Source organism: Phoenix dactylifera, unplaced genomic scaffold (assembly GCF_009389715.1).
Source record: "Phoenix dactylifera cultivar Barhee BC4 unplaced genomic scaffold, palm_55x_up_171113_PBpolish2nd_filt_p 000467F, whole genome shotgun sequence".
In the NCBI taxonomy this organism is placed as follows: Eukaryota; Viridiplantae; Streptophyta; class Magnoliopsida; order Arecales; family Arecaceae; genus Phoenix; species Phoenix dactylifera.
Genome location: NW_024067891.1, coordinates 382181 through 400681, shown reverse-complemented (window position 1 = coordinate 400681; position 18501 = coordinate 382181).

Sequence of the window (18501 nt, the reverse complement as noted above, 5' to 3'; positions counted from 1 at the left end):
CAATGGAGAAGAGGATACGCTTGTGGTGGTACTCTCCTTTAAAAGGTCAACCACCTGATTTTGGAGAGCCTTCACCATGATCTCCAACTCCTCGTTACGCCGCAGCACTTCCTTATAGCGCCGCTCCATATCGAAGGAAATCTGGTTCAGCTGAGCGGCGATTTCACCTCGGAGGGTTGCGTCCCTACCCTCAAGGTCCTCCATCCGCCCTTCAACCTCAGCTATTTGGGCCTCGCACCTCCATAATCGATTGTCGACGGAGATAACCGGAGATGCAATACGTAACCCATACAGGGAATCATCAATTGGATGTGCTCCACCCATCGCCGTGCCTCCTTCTGAGGCTGGATTGGATCCACGGTCGACGATGATGCGTCCGCCATTCCCACCATGGAAGTTACCATAGAGATTTCAAAGCGAATCCCAACAACGTGCGGCTCAGTCTATCGAAGATAACCGATCAGTCTTCCTGGCGTGGGTACCTAGTCTCTATGACTTAGGTCATGCCTAACAACAATAATGCAGCGAAACATAACACCAGAAAATACCACGAAGGAGAAGGAGAAGGAGAAATATAGGGAAAGAGAACTTTATTGAATAACCACTCAACTGATTACAATAAGCTCTTCTGGCCTCTCCAGCTCTACTAGATACCAATCCCTCCCCTTTGAGGGTCCTCTTATAGAGGAGCAACCTCCAATTACAAGTTCCTCACGAACTCAACTTCCCATGCACAAGATAAGGATGAATTCTAGATAACATAGGAAAACCCCGATTCTCGCAAGATTCTGTGCAATCAGATAAAACAGCCAAGTTCGTACCCCAAACGAACTCGGATTATCATGAAACTGGATTCGTTGGATTCAAGACGAAAAATCCCTCTAGATGGCACCTTTTCACTTTGAACGGACTTCTGTAGAGTTTCTGAAATGCCCCTCAAAGTGAAAGCGCGTGGAAACAGCGTTACAACCACGTCTTCTAACCATACATGTTTTTAGTTATAGAAATGTGTTAAAACGTGTCCCTTGCCTTCTGGAGACTTATGCCACGTTCCTTCATTAGTGGCACACATTTTCATGCATCCCAATTTTCCGGATTCAGTCCATGCTTCGAGATAAGCCCACAACGATGAATCAGTCTCGTTGCAGCAGCTTTCCTCCTAATGATGAACCAGCATGTACTCTCAACACATGCCCACGGCCCCATGCTCTTGGGTATTCCTCCTAGATCTTGCACGCGTTTCCCTAGGTGATCCTAGAGCCCAGATTTGGTTTCCAAGTTGCCCAAATCTCTAGAGAGCACGGTCAGACCTCGAACCCGTCCAGCGACCTGATCTGGTTTATACCTTGATCTGCGTCCGGTCCAGCCCCGATTCGAGGAGCCGGGACACTACCCAACTTATGACAAGGAGTTGTATGCATTGGTTGAGCTTTCAAGATATGGCAGCACTACCTATGGCCTAAGGAGTTCGTGATTCACACTGATCATGAGTCCTTGAAACACTTGAAGGGCCAACACAAGCTAAATAAAAGGCATGCTCATTGGGTAGAGTTCATTGAGATGTTTCCATATGTCATCCGGTATAAGCAAGGTAAGGAGAATGTGGTCGCCGATGCACTTTCTCGCAGGTATGCGTTACTCTCTACACTTGATGTAAAATTGCTTGGATTTGAACACATTAAAAGTTTATACATTGATGACCATGAATTTTGTGAAGAGTATCAGGCTTGTGAGATTATCGCTTGTGGTAAGTTCTTTAGACATGATGGGTTCTTGTTTCGAGAAAATAAGTTATGTGTGCCTAACTTTTCTTTGAGGGATTTGTTAGTGCAGGAATCCCATGGAGGGGGATTAATGGGACATTTTGGAGTAGCTAAGACCTTAGCTGTTTTGCATGAACACTTCTATTGGCCACACATGAAACGAGATGTTGAGCGGATTTGTGGTAGATGTGTTACATGTAGGCAAGCTAAATCCAGAGTGCAGCCCAACGGTTTGTATACTCCTTTGCCCATTCCTAGTGAGCCTTGGATTGATATTTCAATGGACTTTGTGTTAGGATTACCTAGGACTAAACGTGGAAGAGATTCGATTTTTGTGGTTGTGGATAGATTTTCTAAGATGGCACACTTTATTCCATGTCACAAAACTGATGATGCTTCGCATGTTGCTGATTTGTTCTTTATGGAGATTGCGAGATTACAAGGCATGCCTAGAACCATTGTTTTGGATAGAGATGCTAAATTCTTGAGCTACTTTTGGAAGACTTTGTGGTGTAAGCTAGGTACCAAGCTTTTGTTTTCTACTACTTGTCACCCGCAAATTGATGGTCAAACCGAAGTAGTGAATTGGACTTTGTCTACTTTGTTGAGGGCTATGATTAAAAAGAACATCAAAACATGGGAGGATTGTTTGCCACACATTGAGTTTGCTTATAATCGTGCTATTCATTCTGCTACTAAGTTTTCACCGTTTGAAATTGTTTATGGTTTTAATCCTTTGACTCCATTGGATTTATTATCTCCATTACCTATTTCTGAGCGTGTTAATTTGGATGGAAAGAAAAAGGCTGAATTTGTGAAGCAGATACATGAGAAGGCAAGGCTCAATATAGAGAGGAGAACAGAGCAATATGCAAAACAAGCTAACAAAGGGCGACATAAGCTGATTTTTGAACCCGGAGATTGGGTTTGGTTGCATATGAGAAAAGAGAGATTTCAGGCGCAAAGACGTTCCAAACTGCTTCCAAGAGGGGATGGTCCTTTCCAAGTTCTAGAGCGCATCAATGACAACGCTTACAAGCTAGACTTGCCCGGTGAGTACAATGTTAGTGCTACTTTCAATTAACTGATTTGAGTCCTTTTGATGTAGGTGATGATTTGAGGGCAAATCCTTTTCAAGACGAGGGGAATGATGCAAATAATGGCATGACTACAAAGGAACCCGTTCAAGTTCCAACTGGGCCGGTTACAAGAGCACGAGCTAAAGTGTTCAAGGAGGCATCAAACGGGCTAGTTAAAGAAGTTTGGGCTCAAGCAAATTTGTGGAGGTCCATTGAAGGTGATGAACATGTTCCACAAGACTGGAATTCCATTATTCAAGATGTGGAATAATCCGGAAGAAATCCTCAAAGATTGCAGCACAATTGGCGTGTTATTGGGGCTTAGTTCCATCCTTGGTTGCTTTCCCATTTTGACTCATCAAGGAGAATAAGTGGCTGCAATTTCAAGCAACCTTTTCAAGACAGCTCATTTACTTTCCTTATTTGATATTTTAGATTCATAATTTCGGTTTTGTAAGAAGAAAGGAATCAGAAAATTTCTTGTTTCCTTTTTAGTTGTTTAGGCGAATTTAAGGCAGCCTATTTTGGGGTTTTCCTTCTTTTGCAGCTGCAAATTCGTGGACCTTTCGTATTTAAAAAGCCTTTGGCTTATTCAAAGGGGGCAGATCATATTTTTCAGAAAATTGGTGAGTTTTTATTCTCTTTGGTTCTTTGAAGGACTATTCCAACTTATCGGAATTTTCCGTGGCGTTCATCATCCACTTATCAAGCGGATTCCCACTACCGTTTGTGGCGTCTTCTTTATACCAAGGTTCTTGTTTCGCATTAAACAATGGGTTGAGGTCAAATATTCCAAGGTTCTTGTTTTTTGTTGAAGCAACGGGTCGAGCTCTCCCAACCAAACCTGATCGTGGGCGTTCTTGGGTTTCCCTATTGTTTGACGGGTCTCGTTATTCCTGATGGGGTTCGCATAAAAATCCTTTATTTCTCCAATCCTCCTTTGTTTATACTTTCCGCTTAAGATCCTCTCCTCCTAATAGTCTGCCTCGCAATTTGGCTCAGAAGATGAAGAAGATGAAGAAGAGGTTGAAGTGGAAGGAGATGGAGAAGAAGATGAAAGAAGAAGAAGAAGAAGAGGAAGAGAAAGGAGATGAAGAAGAAGTAGAAGAAAAAGAATAAGAAAAAGAAGAAGAAGGTCGGGGTGCCGCGCGGGCCATCCGGGGTCGCATGCAGTCAGGGCGCCGCGCGCGAAGTCGGGCGCGGGCGAGCGTCGTGCGGGCCGTACGGGCGCGGGCGGGCCCCACGCGCGCAGTCCGGAAGCAGGCAAGTGCCGCGCGGGCGCCGGCGTGTAGGCACAACATGCCGGGCGCGCGCGGGGGCGTGTGCTGGCGGGCCCAGGACTTTGGCGTGGTTCGCTGTGCCAAACCTCGACCGGGTGCGCTGGGTCGCGCGCGCGCAGGCGGCGTGCACGGGCTGGCAGTCGCGCGCGCGTGCAAGCGCGCACGGGCGGGCGCCCACGGTCGGGCGGTCTGGCGGGCGGGCGTGCATGGGTGGGCGCACGGGCTGGCGGCGGCGCGCGGGCGTGTTGGCGGGCGGGCTGGCACGCGGCACTATAGCAGGCGAGGTTGGGCAGGCCGAACCTCGCCTGGTGCACTATAGTTGGCGAGGTTCTTTGGCCTGAACCTCGCCAGGCTTGTTCCTTCTCCTGGGTGCGCCTGGCACTATAGCTGGTGAGGTTCTTCACCCAGAACCTCGCCCAAAGCACTGTAGCTCGCGAGGTTGGCCTGGCAAAGCCAGGCCCTGCGGTGGCCATGGGCGCGTGCTGTCTTGGTGTGCGGTCGCCGTGGGTGCTCGGCACAGATGTCAAGCATGTGGCGCCACAATCTTGCTGATGATGCGCCCTCTCTAGGCCAACCTTGCCATGGCAAACTTCCACCCACGTCAAGTATGCGGGGCCATGGTCTTGCCATTGATGCTCCTCCTCTTGGCTGCCCATGCCATGGCTCACCTCTATCCATGTCAAGTGTCCTTCCTCGGCCTCTATCCATTGCACATGCCTTCCTTTCGCCTTTCATGCTCCCAAGTCATCCTTGGGTGCGGGACTCAGCGGTGTTGCTTGCGGGGGTCCTTAACATTCCCCCTCCCTTGAAAATTATCCTTGTCCTCAAGGCTCAAGTTCGGACACCGCCAACTTTTGCCCACATAGTCTTCCCACCAATCTGTTTCTCTTGGCCTTCTTCCCCAATAAATAAGCACTTGGCATTTCTTTCGTTTCCTCCAAACTTCCCTTGGTTATAAGGGAAGCTCTATTTGGATGCCGTGCTCCAACCGATCAACCAAATGGTTGTCGTAGAAGGGAACATACTCATACTCCATGTTGCACAATTGAACATCCCTCCTCCTTGATGCTTCATGGGTTGTACTCACATCGTCCTTTTGGCTCCCTTAAGTGCCCCCTCATAGTCTTCCTCAGCCTCCTCCACTCCTCCCCTTGGGAGGTAGACAAGCTTGAACTCAAATTATTGTAGCATTGTTTGGAAATGTCTCTTTGAATTATTGCCGGTTACTAGTACGGAGGCTTGGTCACCCTCTACAGCTGCTGATTTGCTGTTGCTGCTCTCCGGGGTTGCAACCAAGCTTTTGGCCTCATGTAATTCCACAATTTGATGATCAAAAGCTGGGGTTTGAAATGGTACCTTAGCTTGATCCGCTGCCCCCCAAGTTGCAGAATTTTCTGCTGCAGAAATTTCTGCAGTGGCTAAAATTGTTGGTGCCGAGTTGGGTTTGCTCTTGGATGCCCATAGCTGGATGTTCTCAGCATGATTTGCTGCTGCCTCAATAGGACTTCCTCCTCCTTCAGCCTTCAACAAATTGGGCCCCTCTGCATTGGCCTCTTCATATAGCTTGTCATCCTCTCGGCATCCTGCAGAATTTTCTGCAGCTGCTGGCACTTCTGCAGTTGCAAACATTGTGGCTGCGGATCATGATCATATGTGGCCACGGGATGCTGAACTTCCTCCTCATGACTGGCCACTGAATCCTCAGTTGCAAGAGCAAATTGTGGTGGCTTCGGTGCTGCAAGATGGGCTCCAAAATCAACCTTTTGAGTAGCCTCCGGTTGCAAGTAGGGAAGGCTCTTGCTGCAGAAACTTTTGGAGTCCATCTTTAGCTCCTTCTCTTGATGCCGTGATCCCTCAACAAACTCTTCACTATCATTAGCAACAAGAGGTTTCATTCTTCTCTCCATGTCTTCTCTCTGGCCTAGAGGCCTTTGAGCAAGCAAGGGCTTTACCTTTAGGCTCACCCCTTCTCCCATCTAGCCTTCTCTCCACTTCAGTTCTTCAGCCCTCTCTTCTTTCTTCTCTGCTCCAACTATTTCCATAGCCATACTCCCCATGGCGGATAGCATAGCTACTAGCTTCATCACTTCCCCTCTCTTTCATGACTCTTGGGCCCTCTAACCTTTTGTTTCACCTTATGTCCTCCCTCATATTTTTCATCATGTTTTGCCTAGGGCTAAGCAAGGTAAACTTCTTACCTTTGACTTGATTTTTTTTACCTGTTTGGTATGCAAGGTACTCCATGGAACAGGACTTCTATTTAGCCTCCCATATATTATAGTAGTGTCATCTGTTAGATTCTGATAATAGTCAGATACATAATTCAAACTTCCTAAAAACCTTTGAAGTTGTTTAGTATCGATTATTTCATCTGGAAATTTAGATGCAAATTCTATACTCCTTTCAACTGGAACTATTTTCCCTTGGGATATATAATGTCCCAAAAATCTTATTTTAGTTTGAAATAGATTCATTTTTCTTTTTGATATAACCAGACCATTTTTATGGGCTAACATCTTAAAATGTTTAAGTTGTTTGATATGATCTTCTATGGTTTTAGAAAAGACTAAAACATCATCTATATAAACAATTATATTTTCTGTATTATTGAAAATTTCATTCATTATCTTCTGAAATTCAGAAGGTACATTTTTTAGTCCAAAGGGCATTACATTCCATTCGTAATGACCAAATGATACTGTAAAAGTAGCTTTGTATCTATCAGATTCTTTAATCTAAATCTGCCAATATCCTGACTTTAAATCAAACTTTGAAAAGATGGTTGCCTCATTCAATCCATCTAACAGGTCTTTTTTATTTGGTAATATCATCTTATCCATTTCAGCACTTTATTCAAAGGCTTATAGTTGATTACCAATCTTGGATTTCCTCTTTCTTTTTCTGCATTTTTATTTACATAAAAAGCAGTACAACTCCAAGGAGAATAAGATTTTCTTATTAATCCTCTATTGAGAAGTGTCTCTATCTCATTTTTGCATAGTTTAAGATATTCTTGGTTCATTTGTGTTGGTCTAGCCTTTGTAGGAATATTCTTTTCCTCAAACGATTCTTCGTAAGGTAGGCTAACCTGATGGCTTTTTCTACCCCAAAAAGCATTGGGTAGCTCATTACAAACTTCATTTTTGAACTGGTTTTCTAATTTTCTAATCCTTTCCTGATTATAAGGATCTTTCAATTTTTCCTCTATATCATACATATTTATTTCTTTCTTTAAGAAATTTAACTGGTTTTCCTTTTTTATGAGGATATCCTTGATTTCATTAATCATTTTAGTTTGTGGATCTGTTATGAACAAAAACACTAATTGTTTTCCTTGCTTCTCTGTATAAATTCCAGAGTTGTCTATTTTTGTTATTGGCATGATATCATTAAGGAAAGGAGTTCCTAGAATGATATTTTGTGTTAAATTTTTAACTAAGATAAAAGATGTTTTGATACAAACATCCTGATTACATATGTGTGCTTTTGGTATTTTATATTTAATTGCTAACTTATTTCCTCCAGCTGCAGTTAATGTTTGTACTGTTTTCTCAAAATAAGTTGTTGGAATTATTCCCTCTTGGATGCAGTTTAAGTCTGCACCACTGTCTATCAATGCCTTAGCATTCTCAAGTACAAAAGTTTTGTTTATTACTAGAGTAATATTTATATACCACTTTTGGTATGTTATTTGATTCAATATGTTTAAATATTCAGGAAGGTCATTTGTTTCCTGAATTATAACTTTTCCTTTTTCTTTTAAAGGGAACTTCTGAGATTCTTCTGAGAGTCTTCAGATTTAAACTCTTTGCCGTAGCTAGGTCCACGAAGAAGTTAGTGGCACCCATATCAATGAGTGCTGGAAGGTGTGACCACCAATGCAGATAGGTGCATAGAGCAGACCTCGTGGCCCCTTGGCCTTCAGGGCATTGAGACTGAGTGAGCCCATCCTTTGGTCGGTCTCTTGCTTCTCCTCCACCGCCATAGATGCTATCTTGCCCCTCAATGGACAGTCCTTCACCTTGTGCGGTCCATTGCAAATATAGCATGAGATAGTGCTGGTACCCTGCGCCACCCCTTTGCCCTTCGCTTGGGAAGCCCCTCCACTCGAGGAGCCTGGATTCGAGCCTTTTGTACCTCATTGGTGACCTGATTTCGCTCCCCCACCTTTGCCTTGTTTCGATGCTTGGGCTTTGGGAGCTGTGGGTTGAGTCTTGAACTTGATGAGAGCCTCCGCTTGAGCTATCGCCTCGTTCAAACTCTGGACTCCTCTTCGCTGCAATTCCATCTTGGCCCACGGTTTGAGCCCGTCAAGGAAAGTGAAGAGAGAGTCCTCGTTGCTGAGGTCTGGTATCTCCAACAATAATTCGCTGAACTCTCGCACATACTCACGCACATCGCCCTTTTGCGTGAGTCGCCGTAGTCGTGCTCGAGCATCATCCTTAGCGAACGCGGGAAAGATTGCTTTCGAAGTTCAGTTTGGAACTGTACCCAAGCGGTGATTGGAACAGCCCCTCGCTTCATATCGTCAGCCCGACGTCGCCACCAAAGCATCGCCACATCCCTCAAGAACATGGCCGCCGTGGTCACCTTCATGGCTTCCTCCCTCACGTCGGTAACTTGCAGGTATTGTTCCACGGCGAAAAGAAAGTTATCCACCTCCTTCGCGGACCGTCGTCTGCAGAACTCCTGTGGCTTGGAAACATCAAGCTTGTGCAGGGGCGCGTAGCCTCTCTTGCGACCTTCTCTTGTCAATGGAGAAGAGGATACGCCTGTGGTGGTACTCTCCTTTAAAAGGTCAACCACCTGATTTTGGAGAGCCTTCACCATGATCTCCAACTCCTCGTTACGCCGCAGTACTTCCTTATAGCGCCGCTCCATATCGAAGGAAATCTGGTTCAACTGAGCGGCGATTTCACCTCGGAGGGTTGCGTCCCTACCCTCAAGGTCCTCCATCTGCCCTTCAACCTCAGCTATTTGGGCCTCGCACCTCCGTAATTGATTGTCGGCAGAGATAACCGGAGATGCAATACGTAACCCATACAGGGAATCATCAACTGGATGTGCTCCACCCATCACCGTGCCTCCTCCTGAGGCTGGATTGGGATCCACGGTCAAGGATGATGCGTCCGCCATTCCCACCATGGAAGTTACCGTAGAGGTCGTCTCCTTCATTCCTGGTATGGCTCTGATACCAAGTGTCACGTACGAAGGGATTTCAAAGCGAATCCCAACAACGTGCGGCTCGGTCTACCGAAGATAACCGATCAGCCTTCCTGGCATGGGTACCTAGTCTCTATGACTTAGGTCACGCCTAACAATAATAATGCAGCAAAATACAACACCAGAAAATACCATGAAGGAGAAGGAGAAATATAAGAGAAGAGAACTTTATTGAATAACCACTCAACTGATTACAATAAGCTCTCCTGGCCTCTCCAGCTCTACCGGATACCAATCCGTCCCCTTTGAGGGTCCTCTTATAGAGGAGCAACCTCCAGTTACAAGTCCCTCACGAACTCAACTTCCCATGCACAAGATAAGGACGAATTCTAGATAAGATAGGAAAATCCCGATTCCCGCAGGATTTTACGCAATCAGATAAAACAGCCATGTTCATACCCCAAACGAACTCGGATTACCATGAAACAGGATTCGTTGGATTCAGGACGAAAAACCCTTCCAGATGGCACCTTTCCCACTTTGAACAGATTTTTGTAGAGTTTCCGAAATGCCCCTCAAAGTGAAAGTGCGTGGAAACAGCGTTACAGCCACGTCTTCTAACCATACACGTTTTCAATTATAAAAACATGTTAAAACGTGTCCCTTGCCTTCTGAAGACTTATGCCACGTTTCTCCATTAGTGGTACACATTTTCATGCATCCCAATTTCTCGAATTCAGTCCATGCTTCGAGATAAGCCCACAACGCTGAATCAGTCTTGTTGCAGCAACTTTCCTCCTAATGATGAACCAGCATGTACTCTCAACATTACACACCTTGGAGCACATGCCCACGGCCCCATGCTCTTGGGTATTCCTCCTAGATCTTGCACACGTTTCCCTAGGTGATCCTAGGGCCCAGATTTAGTCTCCAAGTTATCCAAATCTCTAGTGATGCAAACCTCAACGAACCTGCCGTGAGACCCAACAACAAAAGTTTGGAAAATCAATTCCCAGATCGTCCAAAAAGGTTAAAAGGAAAGGAATATAGACCCCGTTGTTATAAAGAGCAAGAAACCTATATTATCAAAGGATTAGGAATATTGACCCCATGACTATAGAGAGTCAGAAACCAATATTATCAAGGGTTGGAGGTTCAAGTGGTTGTACTTGAAACTACCGTAAGTTCTACACAAGAACAATAGAGAGAAAATTCTCACAAAAAGATTATATTTCGGAATTGCTTGATTACAAGTGAAAACACCAAGTATTTATAGGCAAAACAAGCCTTGGGTGCATTGAACCAACTAGAAAAAACATTAAATGAAAGTTGGTGAAGATGAAAGGAATACTACTTAAAGTCTTGGCAGCAATTAATTAACCTTGGGAAGTTGCAGCAAAACTCCCAATCATTTTGACTAGGTTCATCCTTCATTTGCAAGCCTCAAAAATGTCCTTCAGCCTTCCAAAAGCCTATGATAAATGCACCATAAAGAGAAGTCCGAATTTGAAAGGATTAGACTCTTCTTTTCCATGTTTAAAAAATTAATTGGGCTGGATATTGTCGAAATGGACTTGCCACATATTAACCATCTTCAAGTCCAAATCTTCATGTGGACTAGAACCTTCTCCTTGGGCTTGAGTTAATAAAGTTTGGACAGCTTCTTGAAGTTTCTTGGCCCGAGCTCTTGTGATTGGCCCAATTGGAATCTCCACATCATCTTGAGCATCTTCTTTGTCCTTGTCAAAGTCCTTGAGCTGGATCATATCATTCCCTCCTTCTTGAAAAGGATTCGTCCTCGAATCAAGATCTGCATAAAAGGGAGAAAGATCAGAAACATTAAAGGTAGAACTAATATCAAACTCACCTTTAAGATCAATCTTGTAAGCATTGTCATTGATCTTTTCCAGTACTTCATAAGGACCATTCCCACGTGGATTGAGCTTTGATTTTCGTTGGCTAGGGAATCTCTCTTTGCGAAAATGTACCCAAACCAAGTCTCCTGGTTGGAAAATGACTTCCTTTCTCCCTTTATTGGCATGGGCAGCAGCTTGCTCATTTCGTTTAAGGATATGTTGGCGTGCTTCTTCATGGATTTTCTTCACCTTTTCAGCTTTCTTCTTCCCATCTAAACTGGTAATCTTGTTAACAGGTAAAGGAAGTAAATCCAATGGAGTTAATGGGTTAAAACCATAAACAACTTCAAATGGTGAATAAGAAGTAGAAGAATGCACAGTTCTATTATAAGCAAATTCAATAAAAGGAATGCAATCTTCCCAAGTCTTCAAATTTTTTTTAATTATAGCACGCAACAAAGTACCTAAAGTTCGATTCACAACCTCTGTTTGACCATCTGTTTAAGGGTGACAAGTAGTAGAAAATAACAAAGTTGTTCCCAATTTACCCCACAAAACTCGCCAGAAATGACTAAGGAACTTAACATCCCTATCACTAACAATTGTCTTAGGGAGACCATGAAGACGAACAACTTTCCTAAAAAATAATTCAGCAATATGAACGGCATCATCAGTTTTATGACAAGGGATAAAATGCGCCATTTTAGAAAATCGGTCTACAACAACAAAAATTGAATCTTTTCCCCTTCTAGTTCTAGGTAAACCTAAAACAAAATCCATAGAAACATCAGTCCAAGGGTGACTAGGAATAGGTAAAGCTTTATATAATCCATGAGGCTTCACTCTTGATTTGGCCTTTTTGCAAGTGACACATCTGTTGCAAATTCTGTCAACATCTCTTTTCATGTGAGGCCAAAAGAAATGTTCTTTCAAAATTTCCAGAGTTTTAAAAATACCAAAATGTCCCATTAATCCTCCCTCATGAGACTCCCTGACAAGAAGCTCACGTAAAGAACACTTCGGAACGCAAAGCTTATTTTCCCGAAATAAGTACCCATCTTGCTTGTAAAATTTTTCAAAAGGTTTTGTTTCACAAGCTTCAAAAACTGTTGAAAACTCAGAATCTTGTGGGTACAACTCCTTGATATGTTCAAACCCCAAAAACTTTGCTGAAAGAGTAGATAGAAGAATATACCTTCTTGATAACGCATCAGCAACAATATTATTTTTACCTTGCTTGTATTGGACAACATATGAGAACATCTCAATAAACTCAACCCAACGAGCATGCCTTCGATTAAGCTTACCTTGGCTCTTCAAATGCTTCAAAGATTCATGATCGGTGTGAATAACAAACTCCTTTGACCATAGGTAGTGTTGCCACGTCTCTAATGCTCTCACCAATGCATAGAGTTCTTTGTCATAGGTGGAGTAGTTCAAGGCAGCTCCGCTCAACTTCTCACTAAAGTAAGCCAAGGGTCTCTTATCTTGTATTAGGACAGCACCTATACCAATACCAGAAGCATCACATTCGATTTCAAAAGTTTTAGAGAAATCTGGTAAAAGTAATAAAGGGGCAGAACTTAGCTTTTCTTTCAAGGTGTTGAATGCTTTCTCTTGTGCTTCACCCCATTTGAATTCAACACTTTTCTTGATGATTTCTGTCAATGGAGCAGCTATAGTGCTAAAGTTTGGAACAAACCTTCGGTAGAATCCCGCCAAGCCATGGAAGCTCCTAACTTCGGTGATGGTAGTTGGTGTAGGCCAGTCTTTGATTGCCTTTACCTTCTCTTCATCAACTTCTACACCTCTAGTACTTACAACAAAGCCAAGAAATACAACTTTGTCCAAACAAAATGTACACTTCTTAAGGTTAGCATACAATTGCTCTTTTCTTAGCTCAAATAAAACATTCTTTAAATGCCCTAAGTGTTCATGCAAGTTCTTGCTGTAAATCAATATGTCATCAATGTAGACAACCACAAATTTTCCAATAAACTTACGCAAGACATGATTCATTAAGCGCATAAAAGTGCTGGGTGCATTAGTTAATCCAAAGGGCATAACTAACCACTCATAAAGTCCATGTTTTGTTTTAAAAGCAGTTTTCCACTCAACTCCCTCTTTCATTCGAATTTGATGATATCCAGATTTCAAATCAATTTTAGAAAAGATAGTGGAACCATGGAGTTCATCAAGCATGTCATCAAGACGGGGAATAGGATAACGATACTTTACCGTTATTTTGTTGATAGTACGGCAGTCAATGCACATCCTCCAAGTTCCATCTTTCTTGGGAACTAGCAAAACTGGAACAGCACATGGGCTCATGCTCTCTCTAACATGACCTTTGTTCATCAACTCTTCAACTTGTCTTCGCAATTCTTTTGCTTCTTCGGGGCTGCATCTATAAGCTGGTCTATTTGGAATTTGGGCACCCGGAACTAGGTCAATTTGATGTTCAATGCCTCTAATTGGTGGCAATCCTGGTGGCATCTCTTCTGGAAAAACATCTTGAAATTCCTGTAAAAGAGATATGGCAGTACTAGGCAAAGAATCATCAAGGTTAGTTGTTGAGAGATAAGCTTCCTTATACAAGATCAACATCATTGGCTTCTGTGAAACCATAGCTCTCTTAATCTCTCTTTCTTTTGTATAGAAATTCACTTTTTTTTTCTCTTTCTTTTTCTCACTTTTCTTATCAGATTCTTTACTCACAATTTCTTTTGAACTCTCATTTTCATCCTTACTTTGTTTAGCACTGGTTGCTACAGATTTCTTGATTTGATTTTGCTCTTCAAGAACTTGATGAGGGGGTAAAAGAGCCAAAGTGATGTTTCTGCCATTCTTGGTAAAGCTGTAGTTATATTTGTAACCATCATGGAGGGTATGCCTATCAAATTGCCAAGGTCTTCCAAGCAATATGTGACTTGCTTGCATTGGAACCACATCACAGAGGACTTCATCAGAATATCTTCCAATGGAAAAAGATAGAAGTACCTGTTTTGTGACTTTTAATTCTCCACTATCATTAAGCCATTGAAGTCGATATGGATGAGGGTGCTTTTGAGTCTTCAACCCTAGCTTGTCCACCATCAGCTTGCTTGCCACATTCACACAACTTCCACCATCAATTATCAAACCACAAACTCTTTCATTGACATGGCAGCGAGTGTAAAAGATATTCTCACGTTGTTGTTCATCATTGTCTGTTTGAGCTTGAACATGGAGGGCTCTAAGAACAACTAAGGCTTGACCAACAACAGCCTGCTCTATATCACTAGCATCTTCAAGTTGTGGCATAGACTCTTTATCATTTTGTTCTTCAGAAACAATATCCCCATTATCTAGCAAGATCATGGTTCTCTTGTTTGGGCATTGAGAAGAAATATGACCAAAGCCTTGACATCGGAAGCATTTAATATCACGATTTTTTTGAGTTTGGTTGGAAGAAGTACCTTTTTCAGGTTGTTTGGTCATAGTTTTTTCTTCTTTAGGACTAGAAGTAGGCTTTTCTTCTTGTTTTGGAGTAGGACTCCATTTGGACTTCCAATTAGATGAACCAGCAGCTTCATGCTTGGATGATGATCTTCCTCCTCTTTTAAGTTGCCTCTCAACTTTCATAGCCATGTGGACCACATCTTCAATTTCCACATAATGTTGTAGTTCCACAACATTCGCAATCTCACGGTTGAGACCACAAATGAATCTAGCCATTGTTGCCTCTCTATCTTCTTCAACATTGGCACGAATCATGGTTATTTCCATCTCCTTATGGTATTCTTCAATAGATTTTGTTCCCTGTTTAAGACTTTGCAACTTCAAATGTAAGTCTCTATAATAGTGTGAAGGAACAAACCTTCTCCTCATGGTAGCTTTCATGTCATCCCAATTATCAATTGGAATCTCTCGGTTTCTTTTTCGACTTAGAACCAATTGGTCCCACCAAACAATTGCATAGTCAGTAAAAGAAACAGCTGCAAGCTTAACTTTCTTTTCCTCCGAATAGTTATGACAATCGAAAACAAGTTCCACTTTTCTTTCCCATTCAATGTAAGCATCAGGATCATTTTTACCTTGAAAAGGTGGGAGAGAAAGTTTAATCGAACCTGTGTTGCGATCGACAACATCTCTATTTTGATGCATGTGCTGGCGATGTCGTCTTGGTCTATGATCTCTTTGTCTTCGTATGGAAGCTAGGGAGGTTTCATCATCAAATTCTTCATTTTCACCTTCATAAGTATCAACATGATCAGCTGGAGGAATGGAGGGACGCCTGTTTTGCCTTCTCCCTCGTGGCATAGTGCCTTGCTGTATTTGATTCACTTGTTGGTCATTATGATCTAATCGTTCTCGGATTTCTTCAAGTTGGGCATTCATCCGCTGGAATTATTGTTGCAGAGCTTGAATGTTCAATTTGGTGTCTATTGGTGCTTCCTCACTTCCGCCTTGAGACATGTTGTAAAAATGGAAAGAACCTCACCACTCCCTCACGTGTTTCACTCAAATATATTTCACTCAATCACTCGTCTTTGCACACAATGATTTGGCTTTTTCCCTCTGATGATCTCACACACTCTTGCCTTTTACCACTCAATTTTCTCTTAAAAGTTCTTGAGAAAACTAAGGTAAATTTCAAAGCAAAGCAAATGAAAAACCAACACACTTAAAAATACAGATTTTTGAGGGGAGTCAATATGAAGCAACAAGTGTGAAGAGTTTAGGAACATATATGATGGGAAGAAATGGATATGAAAAGAAAAGCAAAGAATATGAAAAGAAAGCAAATGGACATGAAAAGTTGAATGATGGATATATAGAGATGAAATATGAGAAATAGATGATAATAAAAGGCAAACTTCTCCTTCTTCTTTTTTCTTTCAAAACATTTAACCTTCTAACTCCTTTTGATCTCCCTTTTTTTTGTTTTTTTTTTTCTTTTCTTCTTTTTTTTTTTTACAACTTCAGTCTCCTCTTTTTATGTTTTCCTTTCAATAATAGAACCAACAGCAATATCAACAAAGATGAAGCACGAAAAGAAATGGTAGAGAATAGAAATGAAATGGTTATGGATGAAATGATATCAAACGATGCAAAAGGATGAAAAAAATATAAATGAGAGAATATAAAAGCAAATAAGGGATAGGTAACCTGATTGGAAACCTTGGCTCTGATACCAAATGATGCAAACCTCAACGAACCTGCCGTGAGACCCAACAACAAAAGTTTGGAAAATCAATTTCCAGATCGTCCAAAAAGGTTAAAAGGAAAGGAATATAGACTCCGTTGCTATAAAGAGCAAGAAACCTATATTATCAAAGGATTAGGAATATTGACCCCGTAACTATAGAGAGTCAGAAACCAATATTATCAAGGGTTGGAGGTTCAAGTGGTTGTACTTGAAACTACCGTAAGTTCTACACAAGAACAATAGAGAGAAAATTCTCACAAAAAGATTATATTTCGGAATTGCTTGATTACAAGTGAAAACACCAAGTATTTATAGGCAAAACAAGCCTTGGGTGCATTGAACCAACTAAAAAAAACATTAAATGAAAGTTGGTGAAGATGAAAGGAATACTACTTAAAGTCTTGGCAGCAATTAATTAACCTTGGGAAGTTGCAGCAAAACTCCCAACCATTTTGACTAGGTTCATCCTTCATTTGCAAGCCTCAAAAATGTCCTTCAGCCTTCCAAAAGCCTATGATAAATGCACCATAAAGAGGAGTCCGAATTTGAAAGGATTAGACTCTTCTTTTCCATGTTTAAAAAATTAATTGGGCTGGATATTGTCGAAATGGACTTGCCACATATTAACCATCTTCAAGTCCAAATCTTCATGTGGACTAGAACCTTCTCCTTGGGCTTGAGTTAATAAAGTTTGGACAGCTTCTTGAAGTTTCTTGGCCCGAGCTCTTGTTATTGGCCCAATTGGAATCTCCACATCATCTTGAGCATCTTCTTTGTCCTTGTCAAAGTCCTTGAGCTGGATCATATCATCTAGAGAGCACGGTCAGACCTCGAACCCGTCCAGCGACCTGATTTGGTTTATACCTTGATCCGCGTCCGATCCAGCCCCGATTCGAGGAGCCGTGACAAGAAGAAGAAGAAGAAGGTGGAGATGAAGAAGATGGAGAAGAGGAAGAAGAAGAAGAAGAAGTAGAAGAAGAAGAAGCAATTGGAGAAGTGAGAGAAGGAGTAGACCAGGGAGAAGGAGGAGGAGGAAGAAGAGGAGAGGAAGAAGGAGAATAAGAAGAAGAGGAAGAAGGAGAAGATTGAGAAGTAGGAGAAGATTGAGAAGAAGGAGAAGGGGAAGAAGTAGTAGTACTAGAAAAAGAAGAGGTAGGGGAAGAAGAAGAAGAAGAAGAAGAAGAAGGAGTGGAAGAAGATGAAGAAGACGGAGAAGAAGAAGATGGAGAAGAAGAAGAAGATGGGGAAGAAGAGGATGAAGAAGAATAAGAAGAAAAAGTATAAGAAAAAGAGGAAGAAGGAGAAGAGGGAGAATAAGAAGAAGTGGGAGAAGAAGGAGAAGAAAAAGAAGAAGCAGAAGAAGGAGAGAAACGGAACAAGAGGAAGAAGAAGGACAAGAAGAAAAAGAAGAGGAAGGAGAAGGTGGAGAAGAAGAAGAAGAAGAAGAAGAGGAAGAAGGAGGCGGAGGAGGAGGAGGAGGAAGAAGAAAAAGAAAAAGAAGAAGACCGAGAAGAAGAAAAAGAATAAGGAGAAAAAGGAGAAGAAGAAGGTGGAGATGAAGAAGAAGAAGAAGAAGCAGAAGAAGAAGAAGCAATAGGAGAAGCGAGCGAAGGAGCAGACCAGGGAGATGGAGGATGAGGTGGAAGAGGAGATGAAGAAGGAGAATAAGAAGAAGAGGAAGAAGGAGAAGATTGAGAAGAAGGAGAAGAAAGAGAAGAAGGAGAAGATTGAGAAGGAGGATAAGAAAGAGAAGAAGGAGAAGGGGAAGAAGTAGTAGTACTAGAAAAAGGAAAGGTAGGGGAAGAAGAAGAAGATGATGATGATGAAGGACAAGAAGAAGAAGAAGAAGAAGAAGAAGAAGAAGAAGAAGGAGTAGAAGAAGATGAAGAAGATGGAGAAGAAGAAGATGTAGAAGAAGGCGAATAAGATGAAGAAGATGGGGAAGAAGAGGATGAAGAAGAATAAGAAGAAAATGTATAAGAAAAAGAGGAAGAAGGAGAAGAGGGAGAATAAGTAGAAGTGGCAGAAGAAGGAGAAGAAAAAGAAGAAGTGGAAGAAGAAGGATAGAAAAGGAACAAGAGGAATAAGAAAGGAGGGCAGAGACACTTGAACAACGAGCTATGCGACAACATTTTGAGCGCATGGAAGTCAGATTTGGTGAAATTTTGG